Consider the following 10598-nt stretch of genomic DNA (forward strand, 5'->3'; position numbering starts at 1 on the left):
CTATATGCGCTCGACTAGGCAAAACCCGAGCGAGCTTAAAGGTACTCAAGCTTATAAAACTCTCAACATACGACCGACTTAATGACTGGCCGAGATATATTCAACAGAAGGTATGCTCAATACATGACTAGCTTAATGACCGACGAGATATATTCAATAGAAGGTATTATCAATATACGACCTACTTAATGACCGATCGAGATATATTCAACAGAAGATATGCTCAATATACGACCGACTTAATGACTAGCAGAGATATATTCAATAGAAGGTATTCTCAATATACGACTGACTTAGTAATTGATTGGGATATATTTAGCAGATAAGCAGTCAACAACATTAGAATAGACTGGCAAACTTGTTAGGCAATATTCTCTCGAAGCTTCTTCATTAATTAATCAATTACAATGATACACTTCATTTGATATTTCATGACAAAGGAGGTACATCTGGGATAGAAAAAAGATTCCTCGAAGGATTATTGCACGATGCCCAGATTGTACTTTCTTCCATCACCTAACAAACTCTAATAAACCAGGGACCACCTCACGATCACAGAGGTTATGTGAGGTAGTATAAAAGGGGAATCCTCTCCGCTGGCAAGGTACGTAAATATTTGCATATGAAGTCCTACTTTCTTGCACTTTGGCTATTGTTCTTCTTCCACTTTTGAAGAGAGGAGAATGACTTGAGCATTAGAGGGCCTAGACAAGGATTCCCACCCCGGTCTTAGGTCACTAATACTTTGTGGGTTCGTCTGATTGTGCGTAGGATCGTTGAGGAGTTTCCTTCATATCTTGAGAAGTTCATTGTTCATTGATCAACCACCCATCAAAGCTAATGCACCATCTCATAGCCTTAAGACATGATCAAGTTTGGCACTGTCTGTGGGAATCTTCGCCTGAATCTGAAGCTTTGCGATCAAGGAGGCTGGAAAACTCAATACCGTTATCTTAACACAAGAAGATCTGGAGTTTCTCATCAACTCTAGAGCGTAAAAGTTTCTTCAACAACAACAACAAGCCAACACTGGTGGTATGCTAGCACCACCAAATCTGGAAGCATCAACAACTACTCATCAAAGGGAGAGAGGGGTTCAGGAGGAGGGCCCTGCTCGCTTGCTCCATGGCCTCTCTCACAAACTCGACGCCCCTGAGTACTTTTTCGTACACCATTAGAACAGCTAGGCCAAGGAATAACACCTTAGGAGTCTTTTGGAGAGGTACTTGGGTGGGACAGGTATAGAGGAAAAGCTATGTCTAGTGATAGCTCTCCTGAGCAAATTGCTACTCTATTCTCTCAAAGGGTGTTGGATGATCCATTACCCAAGCGTTATCAAAACCTGAACATAGGAGAATATTTGGGAACAACTGACTCAGAGGATCATATCCTTAAATTTGAGCATGTTGCCCTTCTTCAACAATTCACAAATGGTGTGAAATGTCGGATGTTCCTCACCATATTTGGCAAAGTAGTCCAGCGATGGTTCAAACGATTGTCAAATAACTCTATTCGTCACTTCAAGGACTTTTATAAGGTATTTCTCCACCACTTCCCCAGCAATCGGTGATGTCACAAAACTCCTTAGAGCCTCTTCTCACTTAAACAGGGGCCCAAGGAGACAATTCGAGCCTACATCAAGAGGTTCAATCAGGTGACTATGGATGTTCCCATGGCCACCATAGAGCTTTTAGTAAATGTCTTTTCTCAGGGACTTAATGATAATGATTTTTTCAAAATTTGATTAAAAAACCTCCAACCAACTTTGACTACTAATTGAACAACCAACTGAATTCATTAATGTTGAAAAAGCTCAAGCTGCTCGAAAGAAGGAGGGTGTTGCACCTGCTTCCACTCCAGCCCCTAAACGCCCAGTGTTACCTGCTCCTCCACCCAAAGGACATCGTGCAGATCCTTAGTATCGTCATCCGGAGCCACAACCCCAAGCCGTGTAGCATGTGGGGGTTCCTCTAGAAGCCCCATGAAAGTGGTGCATGTATCATCAGACAACCACTCACAACACGGAGGAGTATTACACTTTGTGAAATAATTGAGAAGGAAATCCCAGATATTGTCTGCGTTCCCCATCCGTAAACTGCTAACTGTATGCACGATGAAATAGCCCACTCAAGATTGAGTACCGGGCGATCGAGCCACAATCAGAAACTTTAAAACTCCCTGTCGATCAAACTCAAATGCCCGCCTGGGTGCAACAAGAGCAGCCATCCGCTCTGTAGGAAGAGAATCACAATAAGGCTGCTCGGGGTAATATCAACATGATAGTTGGGGGGCCAACTAATGGTGACTCTAACCGAGCGAGGAAGTCACATGCTCGACGCTTGGTTATCCATGAAGTCGGATGTAGTGCAAAGCAGGAAGTTGGGCCTGAAATCAGCTTCAGACCCAGAGATCTAGAGGGAGTAGAAATACCATATGATGATGTGTTAATAATTAAGGTTGTGATAGCTAATTACAACATCACTCACACTTTTATTGACACAGGTAGCTCCGTCAATATCATCTTCAAACAAGCATTTGATCAGCTGCAAATCGACTCGAGCGAGCTTTAGCTTATGTCAACTCCTTTGTACGAGTTTACGAGTAATGAAGTATAGCCGATCGGCCAGATAAAGTTAGCCATATTCTTAGGGGAGGAGCCCCTAATGAAGACTCGTTGATCGATCTTTATAGTGGTGAACACGCCCTCTACATACAACAACATGCTAGGTCGACCGACCCTAAATGAATTTTAGGCGGTCATTTCAACTTTCTGTCAGAAGATAAAATTCTCCGTAGAAGATCAAGTGGGGGAGGTCAAATGTGATCAACTAGTAGCACTCAAGAGCTACGTGAAGATAGTAAAGATAGAGGCTAATACTGCTAAGAAAGTCCAAAGGATGGAGGTTAACGCCACTCAAGAAAAGTCGCTCATCCTGGTGTATGAAGAAAAGGAGGAAGTATGGATTCAGGCTGGCCGACCAAAGATGACTACTCATATAGCAGCCAACATATCTCCTGAGCTCAAGGCTAAACTGTTGGAGTGTTTGACAGGCAACAATGACATATTTGCATGGACACCCAGAGAAGTGATGGGCATGTCTCCAACAGTTATGGAGCATGCACTCCATGTATATCCTGATGCCCATCCGGTTAAGCAAAGGAAGCGGGATTTCATAGTTGACTAGAATAAGATCATCAAAGAAGAGGTGGACAAATTATTGGAGGCAGGCTACATCTAGGAGGTGTAATTCCCAAGTTCGCTAGCCAATGTTGTCCTGGTGTCCAAACCTAGAAACAAATGGCGAGTCTACATCGACTTTCGAGATCTCAACAAGGCTTGTCTAAAGGATTATTATCCTCTATCCTGCATCAACCAAGTGGTGGATTCTAGTGCTGGTTGTGAATTCATTTGTATGCTCAATGCTTACCAAGGGTATCGCCAAGTCCCTTTGGTTAAAGAAGATCAAGAAAATGTTAACTTCATAACTGCTAAGGGAACTTATTGCTATAATGTTATGCCCTTTGGACAAAAAAAATATAGAAGCTACTTATCAAAGGCTCATGAACAAGGTTTTTCACAAGTAAATTGGAAGAAACATGGAGATCTATGTGGATGATATTCTTACCAAATCCCTCTGAGCGGCAGATCTGTGTGTAGACATAGAAGAAACTTGCAAAACTTTGAGAAAGTACAGGCTCAAGCTGAACCCCTGCAAATATTTATTTAGAGCTAAAAGAGGAAAAATTTTTGGTTACATAGTGACCGAGTGAGGAATAGAAGCCAACCTTAGCAAAGTGTGGGCACTGTAAGATATAACTCCTCCATGTAATTTGAAGGAGGCGCAAAGATTGACTGGACGAATTATTGTCTTGTCTCTCTTCATCTCCCAATCAGCTGATCAGAGTCTCCCCTTCTTCAAGATACTGTGTCGAGCAACCAAATTCTAATGGGATGATGATTACAACAAGGCGTTTGAGAAGTTGAAAAACTATCTGTCTACTCTTCCTATATTAGCTAAACCAATAGTGGGTGAAACTTTGTGGATTTATTTATCATCTAATGAACATGCTATTGGTTCAGTATTGGTGAGGCAGGAGAGAAAAGAGTAACAACCTGTATACTTTTGAGTCATTTATTAAAAGGAGTAGACTGTCGCTATACTGCACTCGAGAAGTTGATGTATAGATTGGTCTTAGCTGCTCGAAGGTTACGCCCTTATTTTTTATCACATTCAATCATAGTATTAACTAATAGTCTTGGGTCGAGTACTCGTTAACCCAGAGACATCCAAAAGATTAATCAAATGGACGACTGAACTTAGCGAATACGATATACAATACCAGTCTCGAGTGGCCATCAAAGCCTAGCTCTAGCTGGTTTCATAACAGAAGTGCAAGGTCTTGAAACTGAAGAAACTTAGAAAATATATGTTGATGGATCCTCCACCCGACAGGATAGTAGGATAGATATTCTTCTTATGTCAGCCAGGGAATATCAAATGCAATTATCTGTTCAGTTAAATTATCAGGCAACAAATAATCAAGCAGAATATGAGGCCTTAATAACAAAATTGCAAGCTGCTCAGCACGTGGGAGCCGCCTGAGTCCTACTCTATTTTGATTCCCAGCTAGCCGATCAACAATTATCTAGTAATTTTTAGATCAACAATGAACGACTCAAGTTACATGCAGAGGAATTTGGTAAGTTAAAGACAAAATTTCAAGAAGTTAGTATACATAAAATTCCTCATTCAGATAATCAAACAGTAGATGAGTTAGCTAAATTAGCCTCTACCATAATTCCTTGGAAGTTGGATAAGCCTATGGAGCAGTCGTTATTGGTAGCTTGCATTGAGATGTAGGCCGATTTAGAATTACAAAGCAACTGGAGGGCGCCAATTATCTTATTCTTACAACGAGGTATTCTACCAACTGATGGAGAGCAAGCACGGATATTCAAGAAGAGGGTTGGTCAGTTCACTATGGTTGGGGACCAACTTTATAAAAGGATTTTCTCTTGTCCTTTATTTAAATGTATTAGACCAGATGATATACAGTATATTCTATAGGAAGTATATCAAGGCTTTTATGGTAATCATGTATGAGGTCGGTCTCTTATTAGGAAAATATTATTAGCGGAATATTTTTGGCCCACTTTGCAAGATGATGCTGCTCAACTCATGAAAACATGTTTGTCTTGTCAGAAGCTTCAAAACATTCCTCATCATCCCACTGAATTACTGAAGACCTCCATTGTATCTTGTCCTTTTGATCAATGGGATATGGATATAGTGAGACCATTTCCTATGACACCTGCTTAGAGAAGATTTTTATTAGTAGTCGTGGATTATTTTTTAAAATAAGTGGAAGCTCAACCATTGCCCAGAATTACTGAGCAGACAGTTATTAAATTCTTATGGCAATATATTATTTACAGATTTGACATCCCACATAAGCTGGTTTTTGATAATGGAAGGCAATTCCAAGGCATAAAAATTCAAGAATGGTGTTTAGGATATAGTATTACCCAGGCTTTCACCTCTGTGTTTTATCCGCAGAGTAATGGGCAAGCCAAGCTAACAAACAGGAAAATTATCATAAGGCTCAAAACTAAATTAGATCATGTTGGAGAAAGTTGGGTCGACGAATTACCCAGTGTGTTATGGGCATATCACATAACTCCCTAAGAATCAACAGGCATAACTCCTTTTCATCTGGTTTATGGTGGTGAGGCCATAATCTTGATTGAAATTGGAGTGAAATCCGATCATAGGTGCTTATATGACGAAGATAATGTCGATCGGTGTCTTATAGAGCTTGACTTGATAGAATAAGTACGGGACAAGGTAGCAGCTCGACTTATATCATATCGTCAAAGAATGAGACAAAATTACAATAAAAGGATTATTCCTAGATTCTTTCAGGTGGGTGATCTAGTCTGGAAACACATCAAGCTAGTCGGAGATGTTAATAAGCTAGAGCCATAATGGGGAGGACCCTATAAGGTGGTATAAAAGCTCGTATCTGGTTCTTACTATTTAAAAGATGTTGAAGGATGGAGGTTAGATAGACCTTAGAGTGCCAAACATCTACAACCTTATAGAGCTTGACAAGTACGCATGTAACTTACTTTATATTTTACTCAATATATTTAATGAAAAGTGCAGGCGAAATTATTATAGTCGATCGATCACGATAAATTGATGGCTGGAGACTTTAAACCCTACAATCGATTGGTCGTGCTAAATAGACGGCCAGAGACTTTAAACCCCACAGTTGATCAGTCGTGTTAAACACACTGTCGGAGACTTTAAACCGTACAGTCGATCGATCATGATAAACTGACAGCCGAAGACTTTAAACCTAGAGTCGATCAATCATGATAAACTGACGGCTGGAGACTTTAAACCCAACAGTCGATCGATCGCGTTAAACAGATGACCGGAGACTTTAGTTGATCGCCGCTTTAAACAGATGACTGAAGACTTTAAACTCTACATAGTCAATCTCAACTTTAAACTTCATGTGGATAAACTATGACTTTGAATCATGTTCATGCGGTCGAAGTATGACTTTATTTTGCTAGACTTTAAACTTCTAAGAATTCATTATGGAGATTGTTTATATAAATATCCGGCCTATTTATTTCGCTCGGCATCACAGATCCAATCAGTTTATTATTCAGTCTAGGAATTCATTATGGAGATTATTTATATAAATATCTTGTCTGTTTATTTTGCTCGGCATCACAGATTCGATCGATTTATTATCCAATCTAGGAATTCGTCAATAAAATGTTTACAAATAATCGGTTTGTTTATTTCTCTCAAAACCATATGTTTGACTGGTATATTATTCAGTCCAAGAATTCATTATACATTACTCATATATATTCGATATGTTTATCTCACTTGGCATTATATGTCCGCCCGATTCATTATTTAGCTCGGGAATTTATTATGAAATACTTATATATATATATATATATTCGGCCTGTTCATTTTGCCCGACATTATATGTCCAGTCGAAGTTATTATTCTACTTGAAAACTCATTATAAGTTGTTTCTAAGTATCCAGTTTATTGATTTCGTTCGGCATTATGTGACTGCCCAGTTTCACATTTAGGTCAGGAACTCATTATGTTTGTGCAGCATAATATTCAATCAAAGAATCCATTATGAAGAGCCAAGTCATTTTGTTCAATGCTGGTATATGAGGAAAATGAGAGTATATTGGTGGTTCTGAAGATATTAAAGGCTACACAAAGGAAACAGGTGCTATCTAACAATATTTAGTGCACAAATTAGTAGCTAATTTCGAGTTTCCTTTCATAAATAGCTGAGATTACACAATAAGAAACATAAATATATTAGTCAAATTTGCTTAAGATATCTTCTGGAAGCCCCTCAAGGAGTTGGTCCTGATCTATAAATGATAGAGGAGGCTCCTTTGATAGATATCCCCCTTTGTGCAACTGCTGAACCACTCCTTCGGCGGCGTGATTAAGTGTTTTAACAAACCTCATTGCTAGTTTTCCTTTAAACTTAATAGAGTCAAGATAGGCCCTCCTCCTTGCCTCGACCCATTCATCTTCCCCAGCTCGGTAGGCTGATAATTCGGCTCGAGCGACATTAGTTTCGTCCTTAGCAACATCTAATTTCGCTTACAAAAACTCTATTTGGGTTTCTTTGGCCTTCAGCTCTCCTTGTTGCTACAACAATAAGAACTCCTTGCTGGCCAACTCCTGAGTTAATCTAGGGGATTCGGATGAATGGAAAAGCTCTACCCTTTCCAACAAAAAAGTTTTAAGAGCTAAGTCGGTAAGGACTTTGTCTTTCAAGGCTTTTTCTATTTGAATCATGGACTCACTGCCTTGAAACATTAGCTCTAGTCTCTGACTTTCAGAGCGGTGAGATTCCAACAAGGGTCACCATTCTCGTAATGCACTTTTTGTACTTGAGAGAAGTAGGGCTTGTTCCTCCACTTTTCTTCTCAAGTCATTTGCAGTGGTAGAAGTGGACTCCAATTCCTTTACACAATCCCTCAAAATCTTGTTAGAGTGTTCCAAATCTACCACTAATTGACTTAGGTGCATGCTCGAAGAATAGAACTAGAAGAAATAAAAAGGAGGCCATGACTCATTTGGGTAGTTTACGAGAAAGAGGGACCGTGGAGCTTACCTGAAGGGCTTTCTGGGCATGTCCATAGGCATATTATAACGTTGTAGGCTTGTAGCTCCTCATATTTGTTTATAAGATTGCATCCATGACTCAATTAAGGAGCCTTTTGTTGGGATATGCCCGATGCGGGTGCGTACTAAAACATATTTTATAGACATACGTGATGGAAAATAAAACAATAATAATTCCTAATTATTACATCACACACAACACACGCATATAAAGATATAACATGTCAAATATGATCACATAATTAAAATTTTATGGGAAGTAAATTTACGCTAGGTATATCTTACGTATGACCTGTAATAAGAAGGGCATCAACTGTAGCAATGTTGTCAGCCTCACTCTATTCATATCCACGCCGAGCTCCTCAAGATAACTCCTTGAGTACAAGCCTCTACTTCGGAAGTTACTAGCAACGAGCGAAGAAGAGAGATCAAGAGAAGAAGAGAAGCACACAAGGGAGAGTTTTTCTTCCTTGTGGTGGTCACGACAACAAGAGGGAGCACCCTCTTGTTGGCAGTGGGAGAGAGAGGAGAGGGAGAGGATGATTGATTTCCAAAAGTCAATCAACCAAATAATGAAACTTGTATCTAATTTTATCCTAATTACATATATATATATATATATATATATATATATATATATATATATATATATATATATAATCTTCTTTAATGAGTTGAATTAGAAAGTCCAAATCCAACCCATTATTTCTTAATTAAAAATTAGCCTATTAACCCCTTGGTTTGATTCACAACTAAACTAAGTTGGTTCATGACTAATTCATGATTAATCCAAATATAGCTCAACTCAACTGATCCGGTTGTAAGAATGGGGGACCCCCATCTGGTGGAGTCGACGCCACGTGGAAGTCAAAGTGGCAGGTGTCCGGCCGGAGAAGGGTGGGTCCGACCGGCCTGCCGGTGTCGGGTCGGTGGTCAAAGGCGCCCTGACGGGAGTCAGGGTTTCGACGCTCAGTAGACAGATTGCGAGGCCGAGCGGACGTCACGCTCGGCCAAAGACATTAGGAAACATACTGCTACCGGTCTCCACAGAACACGCTACCAAGAGTCTCCAAGTAAATCATCGTATGCGGCCGGCTGGACGTTGATGAGGCCGGCCGACCGGACGACAGATCAGGAGCAGGGGAAAAGGACAAGAGACGTCTCTCTGACAATGGTCATGTTCAGGCCATACTCCAAATCTTATGACCAGGGGTTCCGATGTCCCATCGAGGACATGCTGGTGCTGTAGCAGTATGGGTCAGGTAAGCTCGCTGACAAGCCCATACCGGGATATGGACTGAGGACACGTGTGTGCCTCTATCAGCGTACTCACGCTCCTTCCTAGCTCTATATAAGAGCCCTCATACCTTCGCCGGAAAGAGGTTTTTTTTCAGGTATTCTACGATTCTCGGATCCACTTTCTTACTGTGAGCTTTGCCTGACTTGAGCGTCGGAGGGTCGCCGCCGGGAACCTCCCCGGCCCGACTTTTGTGCAGAATCGCCGGAGCATCGTGCAGTTAGTCGGAGACCCACATCAGCAGCAGGGGAGCGCCACGTGCCCAGAGTCCGTTGGATCATCATTCGGACAGGATCAAATTGGCGCCGTCTGTGGGAACGCTCCTGCATCCGATCAGAAACAATGGACGAGGCTGGACGACAACACACGGTGACGCTTTCTAGGGAAGAACTCGACGCTCTGGTCGAGATAAGGGCCGCCAAAATTGTTGAACAAAAACAGAAAGCAGCGGCCGAACGGCCGGAGCAACAAGCAACATCTGCGTCGGGTGGCCGAGCGGAAGCACCTCCAGCCACCGTCGCATTCCACCGGGCCTTATTTCGCACCCCTGAAGCCGGACCAGCTCGGAGAGATAGAGACTCTTCTTCAGACGAAATGCCAAGGCGAGATGACAGAAAAGGGAAAGCTCACCGGGCGGATTCATCTCCCGAGCGGACCAATCGCCAATTCTCGGAGGCTATTCTACGAGACCCTCTACCCAAGCACTACGTGCCTCCGACGATAGGCGAGTACAATGGAACAACGGACCCGGATGACCATCTGGGTAAGTTTGACAACACAGCCACGCTCCATCAATACACCGATGGAGTGAAATGCCGCGTCTTTCTTACCACTCTCTCGGGATCTGCTCAACGGTGGTTTCGGAGGTTGCCGGACGGATCCATCACGAGCTTCAAGGAATTCCGAACGGCCTTCCTCCACCACTTCGCCAGTAGTCGGCGGTATCAAAAGACAAGTGTCAGCTTGTTCGCCATCAAGCAAGAGCCGAGAGAACCGCTTCGAGCTTACATTCAGCGATTCAACCAAGTGGCGATGGACATCCCAACGGCCACTTCGGAGACGATGATGAACGCCTTCACACAAGGCCTTGCAGATGGGGACTTCTTCCG

This window comes from Zingiber officinale, chromosome 3B (assembly GCF_018446385.1).
Source record: "Zingiber officinale cultivar Zhangliang chromosome 3B, Zo_v1.1, whole genome shotgun sequence".
NCBI classification, from domain to species: Eukaryota; Viridiplantae; Streptophyta; class Magnoliopsida; order Zingiberales; family Zingiberaceae; genus Zingiber; species Zingiber officinale.